We start from the raw sequence: 11,933 nt of genomic DNA, 5'->3' as shown, positions 1-11,933 counted from the left end.
AAAGACTCTATACACAGCCAAAACACCCCCACACACACTCAAATACACTCAAAAGATTTCATACACACCCAAAACACCCCACACACTCAAATACACTCAAAATCTTTTCGACTCATAATGGAAAGTGTTGAAATCATTGATGTGGTTTTGTGTGCGTGTCTCTCTCTCTCTCTCTCTCTCTCTCTCTCTCTCTCTCTCTCTCTCTCTCTCTCTCTCTCTCTCTCTCTTAGTAGGATTAAAAGCAGTAATAATTTTAATATTTATTGTCACCCCTGGCATAAACAAGTAACAGAAAAACACTAGGCTAACTTTAAAACTCTCAATTTAAGCCTTTCTTCGGCCTTATAACTGTATTTAAGATTTCTCCTTCCTTCAACAAACATAAAATACTCAAAACAACATTAAAACAGCCTAAAAACACCTATAAACACTTAAAACTGCCTTCAAACACTAAAAAACGAATTCTCATCTCGTATCTGGAAGCCTCGTACAAATATTCAGTGGAGTCTGACCAGAGAAGCGCTCAGTATTGAAGGAATTTTCTGCATTTCCTTCACCTCCAGGCCTCCCTCCTTCACTGCCCCTCCTTCAGGCATCCCCAAGGCTCCTTCACCCCTCTCCGTGTGGTATCCCAACCTCTGCAACCTGAAATATTAGGAGAAATGTTAGTCTTAGGATGTCAAGTCTTCTCTCGCCCTCTCTCCTTCCTAGGGATTGAAAAAGAGCGGGAAATTTGAATATTTATGAGTGCACTGGTGTGTGTGTGTGTGTGTGTGCGTGTGTGTGTTATTGCTGGTGATCTCTCTCTCTCTCTCTCTCTCTCTCTCTCTCTCTCTCTCTCTCTCTCTCTCTCTCTCTCTCTCTCTCTCTCTCTCTCTCTCTCAGTAGTTGCACTTTATAAAACACTTGATAAACATTGAAATGTCCTGCAATTTCTGAGTCCCTAGGAAAGAGAGAGCGCAAAACTCACCCAAACACATCCAAAACACACTCAACACATCCAAAACACACCCAAAACACCACAAAATACCCACAAAACTCATCTAAACACACCCAAACTCACCTAAAATACACCAAAAAAAACTCAAAACACACTCACAACACCTCAGTAAATTCCCAAACGCACCAAAACTCCCCACAACACTCAAAACATCGTAAACTACACTTAAACACCCAAAATTTACCCAAAACACTGATAACAGCTAATATACACCCAAACCACTCCTAAACACACCTAAGACACGCTCAAAACATCCGCAACACTCCTAAATACACCCAAAACACACTTGAAACATCCATAACAGACAGACAGACAGACGAACAACCACCACCACCAGCACCACCACCACGACAACAACAACAACAACAACAACAACAACAGCATTAACCTGTCCACCAGCTCATCAAACGTCTCTTCTTTGCTGGAGGAGGAGGAGGAGGAGGAGGAGGAGGAGGAGGAGGAGGAAAAGGAGGAGGAAGAGGAGGAGGAGGAAGAGGAGGAAGAGGGTGGGAGGGGGACGTACAGGCTTGCCACACCATAGTAGGCAGGCTGGCGCTGTTCTGGGGGTCACCTGGCTCACTGAGGGGGGAAGAGTTGGGCAGGTAATATCAAGCTTTTCTCTCTTCCTAATGCAAGAAATAAGCTTTTTCCTTATCCTAGTATTAAATTTAAGCTTCCTTTCTTCTGGTGACCTAAAATACTTAAAACACATTAATAAACGCTAGGATAATTTTAAAATAATTTAAGCTTTTTTCCGGGCCTTATTACTGTATTTAAGCTTTCTCCTCCCTCCCACAAACCTACAATCCTCAAAACAACATTAAAACAGCCTAAAAACACCTACAAACACTTAAAACTGCCTTGAAACACTAAAAAACGATTCTCACCTCGTATCTCGAAGCCTCAGCTCAAATATTCAATAAAGGATGGTCTGAGCAGAGAAGGCGTTCAGTATTAGAGGTATTTTCTGCATTTCCTTCACCTCCAAGCCTCCCTCCTTCACTCTCCCTCCTTCAGGCATCCCCAACGCTCCTTCACCCCCTTCCGTGTGGTATCTCAAGCTCTGCACCCTGTAATATTAGGAGAAATGTTAGTCTTAGTATGTCAAGTCTTCTCTCGCCCTCTCTCCTTCCTAGTTATTGAAAAAGTGCGTAAAATTTGAATGTTTATGAGTGCACTGGTGTGTGTGTGTGTGTGTGTGTTATTGCTAGTGACTCTCTCTCTTTCTCTCTCTCTCCTCTCTCTCTCTCTCTCTCTCTCTCTCTGTCTCTCTCTCTCTCAGTAGTTGCACTTTATAAAACACTTTATAAACAAAAAAATGTCCTGCACTTTCCGAGTCCCTAGGAAGGAGAGAGCGCAAAACTCATCCAAACACACCCAAAACACACTCAAAACATCCAAAACACACTCAAAACACTCTCAACACCCCAAAATACCCACAAAACTCACTCATACACACTCTAAACACCCAAAACACACCTAAAACGCACCAAAATATCCACAAAACTCAAACAAACACATTCAAAACATCCAAAACACACTCAAAACACTCTCAATACACCAAAATACCCACAGAACTCACTCAAACACACTCAAAACACACAAACCACACCCAAAACACCCCAAAATACCCACAAAACTCATCCAAACGCACGCAAAACACGCTTAAATCATCCAAAACACCCACATCACCACAGAATACGGCCTGCACACACCCAAACGCACTCAGAACACCCCCATACACACTCAAATACACCCAAAAGACCCTGCACACACCGAAACTCAACCAAAATACTTATAACACCCAAAATATACCCAAGACAAAATCACAACACCTATATATACCCCCAAACACACCAAAGCACTCCACTATACACTCAAAACATTCCACAACACTCAAAACGCGTAAAATACACTTAAAAGCAACCCAACTACACTTAAACATCCTAAATTCACCCAAAATACACTGATAATAGCTAATATACACCCGAAACACACCTACACACATCTAAGACACACTCAAAACACCCACAACACTCCTAAATACACCCAACATACACTTAAATCACCCAAAACACACCAAATATTACAAAGAATAGGAGCGCAGGAAGGGAAACTAAGCTAAACATTGTCTTCTTAACGTTTATATGTTTTGCCTCCTCTTACTTCTACTCCATTTCCTCCTTATTTCTTCCTCCTCCTCCTCCTTTACTCTTATTTTCCTCCTTCTACTACTAATATCTACGTGCCTGAGTTTATAAACAGCTGGGAAATACCTGGAAAACACTGGAAATTACTGTAAATATTGACCAAGAGACACTGGAGCCGGGCAACTCCCCCACCGTTGATGACGTCACGGGCCCAGCCGCTGGCTTACGTACGTTACGTATTTTATTTTAAAATTGACCCCTAGAAAAAATGAAGCTAGGCTGGAATGCATTATATTTTCTGAATTGACAATTACTTTAATTAATATTCACAATATCAAAACATCTCCAGCCTGAGTAGTTGTAAAGAAATATTAACAGAAATATAGAAAAAGTATTGGAACCTTTGACACCATTAAAACTATTCAAAAGTCCGCCCATTTCACTTTGCACCATTAAAAAAACATTTTAAAAAATCTTGAACTATTTTTTCAAGCAATGCAAAGCTAGTTACAAGCTGAAATAGAGAAATAAAGAATGTAAAAAATGGCCCAATCACCACTTTTAACGGGACTAAAAAACAATTTCAAAATGCAAATACTCAACTCAACAGGAACGCGAAACATTTTAAAAAATCATACACCGATTTTTTAAAGTAATAAAAGCTTCACTATAGCCTCAAATAAAAAAGCCAAGAACCGGGGCTATGTAAAAATAACCGTGAAAACGGCCCTATATTTACGTTGAAAAACTGCAGAAAATTCAGCCCATTTACTTCACTGAAGCAAGAAAAACACTTCAACAGCAACGAAATATTTTTACAAACCATAAAAACTTACTATAAAAGCCAAATAAAATAATTAAGGAAAATATAAAAAAAAATATTGGAACCCACAGGGCCGGAACAGGTCCTCGGCCCCGACCTCAGTGGAGGAGCCGGCGGCCATGTTCCCTTATTTATTGCTTCGTGACACCAAAACTAGGAAATGGCAGATATATCTGACCAGCAGATATCAACGCTAGTACAAGTGACTCTATCTTGTGACATGTTAGGCTTACAATAAGCGAGAGACGAAGCAAATAATGACTGAAAACAACTGACGCCCTGGCTGTACCTCCGCTGACGGCTTGTTTACATATTGACGACTCTTCAATATTCGCATAAATTTCCAGCTGTTTCCAGACTCAGACGTAAACAAAACCTAAAAATAAATAAATAACTCCATAAAAATACCTAAATAACGAACAAAAACTTTAATAAACCGCTACTAGACACTACAGGGAGGAGGAAGGTGATGCTGGAAAGGCAGCAAGGCTGACTGAGGGTAGGCTGGAACCGCTGGGCTAACCTTACGTACTCGTGGCTCTCTGGGGATGCGTGGCGGTGCTTGGTACAGGGAGAAGCAGCCGGGAATACGGAAACACTTATTACCAGAGTGTGTGGGGCAAGACTGACCAGCGCCGGCCAAAACACTGCAGCCAGCCGGTCGCCCTACCAAGCGTCACCTGACTCTGCTCCTCCACCAACACACACACACACACACACACACACACGCAAAAGTTGACATATTATCAAGTAATAATTCAAATAATATAAATACCCTCACTGACGTTTCCCCAGTGAACACTCCCTACGTGATTATGATTCGAAATTTCACTCACTGCTGCACCGCGTCATCGCAGCAAACTCACGAACCAGCGCAGGATAGGATTTACTAACTCTCTTCTACTCTCTCTCTCTCTCTCTCTCTCCTTACGACTGTTTCCTAATGCCAGAAAGATGATTAGCAGGGTTTTCAAAAGCGTTCATCTTATTAACTAGACTTAACTAAAACCGTAAAAACACCATTAATAACCTGTGTCACTTCGACTATAGGCTTTTAAAAGCATATTTCTCGTGTTAATATTGTAGAAATGTTAATCTGTCAGTGGAACCGTAAAAACATACTTGAAAATCCATGTAACTACTGAGAGAGAGAGAGAGAGAGAGAGAGAGAGAGAGAGAGAGAGAGAGAGAGAGAGAGAGAGAATCCAAAACAACCAATAACACAGAGTACATCTCGCACACACCGAAATACACCCAAAACACCCCAACACACTCAAATACACTCAAAAGACCCCGCACACACCCAAAACACCCCCACACACACTCAAATACACTCAAAAGACTTCATACACACCCAAAACACCTCCACACACACTCAAATACACTCAAAAAACCCCATACACACCCAAAACATCCCCCACACTCAAATACACTCAAAACACGCCATACACACCCAGAACACCCCCGACACTCTCAAAAGACCCCATACACACCCAAAACACCCCCCACACACTCAAATACACTGAAAAGACTCTTTACACAGCCAAAACACCCCCACACACACTCAAATACAGTCAAAAGACCCCATACACACCCAGAACACCACCACACACATTCAAATACACACTCAAAAGATTTCATACACACCCAAAACACCCCACACACTCAAATACACTCAAAATCTTTTCGTCTCATAATGGAAAGTGTTGAAATCATTGATGTGGTTTTGTGTGCGTGTCTCTCTCTCTCTCTCTCCTCTCTCTCTCTTTAGTGGGATTAAAAGCAGTAATAATTTTAATGTTTATTGTCACCCCTGGCATAAACAAGTAACAGAAAAACACTAGGCTAACTTTAAAACATTCAATTTAAGCCTTTCTTCGGCCTTATAACTGTATTTAAGATTTCTCCTTCCTTCAACAAACCTAAAATACTCAAAACAACATTAAAACAGCCTAAAAACACCTATAAACACTTAAAACTGCCTTCAAACACTAAAAAGCGAATTTCTCATCTCGTATCTCGAAGCCTCGGTCCAAATATTCAGTGGAGTCTGACCAGAGAAGCGCTCAGTATTGAAGGAATTTTCTGCATTTCCTTCACCTCCAGGCCTCCCTCCTTCACTGCCCCTCCTTCAGGCATCCCCAAGGCTCCTTCACCCCTCTCCGTGTGGTATCCCAACCTCTGCAACCTGAAATATTAGGAGAAATGTTAGTCTTAGGATGTCAAGTCTTCTCTCGCCCTCTCTCCTTCCTAGGGATTGAAAAAGAGCGGGAAATTTGAATATTTATGAGTGCACTGGTGTGTGTGTGTGTGTGTGTGTGTGTGTGTGTGTGTGTGTGTGTTATTGCTGGTGATTCTCTCTCTCTCTCTCTCTCTCTCTCTCTCTCTCTCTCTCTCTCTCTCTCTCTCTCTCTCTCTCTCTCAGTAGTTGCACTTCATAAAACACTTTATAAACACTGAAATGTCCTGCAATTTCTGAGTCCCTAGGAAAGAGAGAGCGCAAAACTCACCCAAACACATCCAAAACACACTCAACACATCCAAAACACACTCAAAACATCCAAAACACTCTCAACACACCAAAATACCCACAAAACTCACCCAAACACACTCAAAACACTCAAAACACACCCAAAACACCACAAAATACCCACAAAACTCATCCAAACACACAAACTCACCTAAAATACACCATAAAAAAACTCAAAACACACTCACAACACCTCAGTAAATTCCCAAACGCACCAAAACTCCCCACAACACTCAAAACATCGTAAACTACACTTAAACACCCAAAATTCACCCAAAACACTGATAACAGCTAATATACACCCAAACCACTCCTAAACACACCTAAGACACGCTCAAAACACCCGCAACACTCCTAAATACACTCAAAACACACTTGAAACATCCATAACAGACAGACAGACAGACGAACAACCACCACCACCACCACCACCACCACCACGACAACAACAACAACAACAACAACAACAACAACAGCATTAACCTGTCCACCAGCTCATCAAACGTCTCTTCTTTGCTGGAGGAGGAGGAGGAGGAGGAGGAGGAAAAGGAGGAGGAAGAGGAGGGAGGAGGAAGAGGAGGAAGAGGGTGGGAGGGGGACGTACAGGCCTGCCACACTACAGTAAGCAGGCTGGCGCTGTTCTGGGTGTCACCTGGCTCACTGAGGGGGGGAAGAGTTGGGGCAGGTAATATCAAGCTTTTCTCTCTCCCTAATGCAAGAAATAAGCTTTTTCCTTATCCTAGTATTAAATTTAAGCTTCTTTTCTTCTGGTGACCTAAAATACTTAAAATACATTAATAAACGCTAGGATAATTTTAAAATAATTTAAGCTTTTTTCCGGGCCTTATTACTGTATCTAAGCTTTCTCCTCCCTCCCACAAACCTACAATCCTCAAAACAACATTAAAACAGCCTAAAAACACCTACAAACACTTAAAACTGCCTTGAAACACTAAAAAACGGATTCTCACCTCGTATCTCGAAGCCTCAGCTCAAATATTCAATGAAGGATGGTCTGAGCAGAGAAGCGTTCAGTATTAGAGGTATATTCTGCATTTCCTTCACCTCCAAGCCTCCCTCCTTCACTCTCCCTCCTTCAGGCATCCCCAACGCTCCTTCACCCCCTTCCGTGTGGTATCTCAAGCTCTGCACCCTGTAATATTAGGAGAAATGTTAGTCTTAGTATGTCAAGTCTTCTCTCGCCCTCTCTCCTTCCTAGTTATTGAAAAGTGCGTAAAATTTGAATGTTTATGAGTGCACTGGTGTGTGTGTGTGTGTGTGTGTGTGTGTGTGTGTGTTATTGCTAGTGTGTGTGTGTGTGTGTGTGTGTGTGTGTGTGTGTGTGTGTCTATTGCTAGTGATCTCTCTCTCTCTCTCTCTCTCTCTCTCTCTCTCTCTCTCTCTCTCTCTCTCTCTCTCTCTCTCTCTCTCTCTCTCTCTCTCTCTCTCTCTCTCAGTAGTTGCACTTTATAAAACACTTTATAAACAAAAAAATGTCCTGCACTTCCCGAGTCCCTAGGAAGGAGAGAGCGCAAAACTCACCCAGACACACCCAAAACACACTCAAAACATCCAAAACACACTTAAAACACTCTCAACACCCCAAAATACCCATACACACTCACTCATACACACTCTAAACACCCAAAAACATACCTAAAACGCACCAAAATATCCACAAAACTCAAACAAACACATTCAAAACATCCAAAACACACTCAAAACACTCTCAGTACACCAAAATACCCACAGAACTCACTCAAACACACTCAAAACACACAAATCACACCCAAAACACCCCAAAATACCCACAAAACTCATCCAAACACACGCAAAACACGCTTAAATCATCCAAAACACCCACATTACCACAAAATACGGCCTGCACACACCCAAACGCACTCAGAACCACCCCAACACACACTCAAATACACCCAAAAGACCCTGCACACACCGAAACTCAACCAAAATACTTAAAACACCCAAAATATACCCAAGACAAAATCACAACATCTATATATACCCCCAAACACACCAAAGCACTCCACCATACACTCAAAACATTCCACAACACTCAAAACGCGTAAAATACACTTAAAAGCAACCCAACTACACTTAAACATCCTAAATTCACCCAAAATACACTGATAACAGCTAATATACACCCGAAACACACCTAAACACATCTAAGACACACTCAAAACACCCACAACACTCCTAAATACACCCAACATACACTTAAATCACACAAAACACACCAAATATTACAAAGAATGGCAGCGCAGGAAGGGAAACTAAGCTAAACATTGTCTTCTTAACGTTTATATGTTTTGCCTCCTACTTCTACTCCATTTCTCCTTATTTCTTCCTCCTCCTCCTCCTTTTCTCTTATTTTCCTCCTTCTACTACTAATATCTACGTGCCTGAGTTTATAAACAGCTGGAAATACCTGGAAAACACTGGAAATTACTGTAAATATTGACCAAGAGACACTGGAGCCGGGCAACTCCCCCACCGTTGATGACGTCACGGGCCCAGCCGCTGGCTTACGTACGTTACGTATTTTATTTTAAAATTGACCCCTAGAAAAAATGAAGCTAGGCTGGAATGCATTATATTTTCTGAATTGACAATTACTTTAATTAATATTCACAATATCTAAACATCTCCAGCCCTGAGTAGTTGTAAAGAAATATGAACAGAAATATAGAAAAAGTGTTGGAACCTTTGACACCATTAAAACCATTCAAAAGTCCGCCCATTTCACTTTGCACCATTAAAAAAACATTTTAAAAAATCTGAACTATTTTTTCATGCATTGCAAAGCTAGTTACAAGCTGAAATAGAGAAATAAAGAATGTAAAAAATGGCCAAATCACCACTTTTAACGGGACTAAAAACAATTTCAAAATGCAAATACTCAACTCAACAGGAACGCGAAACATTTTAAAAATCATACACGATTTTTTAAAGTAATAAAAGCTTCACTATAGCCTCAAATAAAAAAGCCAAGAACCGGGGTGGGTAGAAATAACCATGAAAACGGCCCCTATATTTACGTTAAAAAACTGCAGAAAATTCAGCCCATTTACTTCACTGAAGCAAGAAAAACACTTCAACAGCAACGAAATATTTTTACAAACCATAAAAACTTACTATAAAAGCCAAATAAAATAATTAAGGAAAATATAGAAAAAATATTGGAACCCACAGGCCGGAACAGGTCCTCGGCCCCGACCTCAGTGGAGGAGCCGGCGGCCATGTTGCCTTATTTATTGCTTCGTGACACCAAAACTAGGAAATGGCAGATATATCTGACCAGCGGATATGAACGCTAGACAAGTGCTTCTATCTTGTGACATGTTAGGCTTACAATAAGCGAGAGACGAAGCAAATAATGACTGAAAACACTGACGCCCTGGCTGTACCTCCGCTGACGGCTTGTTTACATATTGACGACTCTTCAATATTCGCATAAATTTCCAGCTGTTTCCAGACTCAGACGTAAACAAAACCTAAAAATAAATAAATAACTCCATAAAATACCTAAATAACGAACAAAAACTTTAATAAACCGCTACTAGACACTACAGGGAGGAGGAAGGTGATGCTGGAAAGGCAGCAAGGCTGACTGAGGGTAGGCAGGCGCCACTGGGCTCACCTTACGTACTCGTGGCTTTCTGGTGATGTGTGGCGGTGCTTAGTACAGGGAGAAGCAGCCGGGAATACGGAAACACTTACTACCAGAGTGTGTGGGGCAAGACTGACCAGGCGCCGGCCAAAACACTGCAGCCAGCCGCTCGCCCTACCAAGCGTCACCTGACTCTGCTCCTCCACCAACACACACACACACACACACACACACGCAAAAGTTGACATATTATCAAGTAATAATTCAAATAATAAAAATACCCTTACTGACGTTTCCCCAGTGAACACTCCCTACGTGATTATGATTCGAAATTTCACTCACTGCTGCACCGCGTCACCGCAGCAAACTCACGAACCAGCGCAGGATAGGATAAACTAACATGCTTCTACTCTCTCTCTCTCTCTCTCTCTCTCTCTCTCTCTCTCTCTCTCTCCTTACGACTGTTTCCTAATGCCAGAAAGATGATTAGCAGGGTTTTCAAAAGCGTTTATGTTATTAACTAGACTGAACTAGAACCGTAAAAACACCATTAAAAACCTGTGTCACTTCGACTAGAGGCTTTTAAAAGCATATTTCTCGTGTTAGTATTGTAGAAATGTTAATGTATCAGTGGAACCGTAAAAACAGACTTGAAAAATCCATGTAACTACTGAGAGAGAGAGAGAGAGAGAGAGAGAGAGAGAGAGAGAGAGAGAGAGAGAGAGAGAGAGAGAGAGAGAGAGAGAGTGACGGGCATAATGTTCAGAAGCGAAAGAAGAAGTGAGAGTGACGGGCATAATGTTCAGAAAGCGAAAGAAGAAGTAAGTTAGCATCACTAATATATGCAAATAATTAAATATGTAAATGAGGAATAATAAATATATGTCTCATTAGGTAAATAAGTAAATAAATAAATAGATGGAGTAATATATATGTAAATGAAGGGAGGGAGATTGGAACATAGTAAAGGAATAAAACATACTGAAGAAGAACAAGAAGAAAAACAAAAAGAAATACAACAACAACAACAACAACAACAACAACAACAACAATAACAACAACAACAACAACAAAAGAAGGGGAAGGAGAAAAAAAAGTTAGAAAAGGAGAAAAAAAAAATAAAAGTAGAAGGAGGAGAAGAAAGGGAGGAGAAGAAGAAGAAGAAGAAGAAGAAGAAGAAGAAGAAGAAGAAGAAGAAGAAGAAGAAAACAACACACACAAAAAAAACAAGCAAACAAACAAAGAGAACAAGAACAAGAAAAAGATGATGATGATGGTGATGATAATGACGAGTTAAAAGATTATTATAGTTCCGTCTATATTCTCTCTCTCTCTCTCTCTCTCTCTCTCTCTCTCTCTCTCTCTCTCTCTCTCTCTCTCTCTCTCTCTCTCTCTCTCTCTCTCTCTCTCTCTCACACACACACACACACACACACAGATAAACACAAAGAATGAATGGAATAATCAATTAATCATTTAAAGGATGAAGCAATGAAAAACTGAAAGAAAAACATAAAAAAAATACTAAATAATTAATACAGATGAATGGGCAACAATGGACGATGACAATGTGGCGGAGAAAGAGGAGGAGGAGGAGAAGGCGGAGGAGGAGGAGGAGGAGAAGGCGGAGCTGTATGATCAGGTTACCCAAAGGTGCTAGGGGTGCAAAAGAGAGAGGGAGGAGAAGGAGGAGGAGGAGGAGGAGGAGGAGGAAAGGAAGGAAGGAAAAGTTGGATGAGGTGGAGGAGATAAAGTCAATGTTTGCATACTGGCAGGTGAGCGAAACGTGAGGAGGAGGA

General features: G+C 41.1%; 2 long non-coding RNA genes across 3 annotated transcripts; both read right to left on the bottom strand.

The window, feature by feature from the left end:
• Positions 1-248: 248 nt before the first annotated feature.
• Positions 249-5,132, bottom strand: LOC135109405 (uncharacterized). Of its 2 annotated transcripts, XR_010272693.1 has the most exons (4): positions 4,497-5,132; positions 1,888-2,070; positions 1,389-1,579; positions 249-645 (listed from the first exon to the last, which is right to left on the bottom strand). It is a non-coding gene; the product is annotated as an uncharacterized LOC135109405 (long non-coding RNA). The 2 variants fall into 2 exon arrangements; XR_010272692.1 differs by lacking the exon at positions 1,389-1,579 and having other exon boundaries at positions 4,497-4,866.
• Positions 5,133-5,762: 630 nt separating this feature from the next.
• On the bottom strand, positions 5,763-10,324 carry LOC135109203 (uncharacterized). Its single transcript, XR_010272607.1, has 3 exons — positions 10,165-10,324; positions 7,475-7,656; positions 5,763-6,161 (listed from the first exon to the last, which is right to left on the bottom strand). It is a non-coding gene; the product is annotated as an uncharacterized LOC135109203 (long non-coding RNA).
• Positions 10,325-11,933: the final 1,609 nt, after the last annotated feature.

This window comes from Scylla paramamosain, chromosome 18 (assembly GCF_035594125.1).
Source record: "Scylla paramamosain isolate STU-SP2022 chromosome 18, ASM3559412v1, whole genome shotgun sequence".
Taxonomy (NCBI): Eukaryota; Metazoa; Arthropoda; class Malacostraca; order Decapoda; family Portunidae; genus Scylla; species Scylla paramamosain.
Note: the sequence above shows the minus strand (reverse complement) of the source record. Positions and strands in the feature narration are given on the sequence as shown.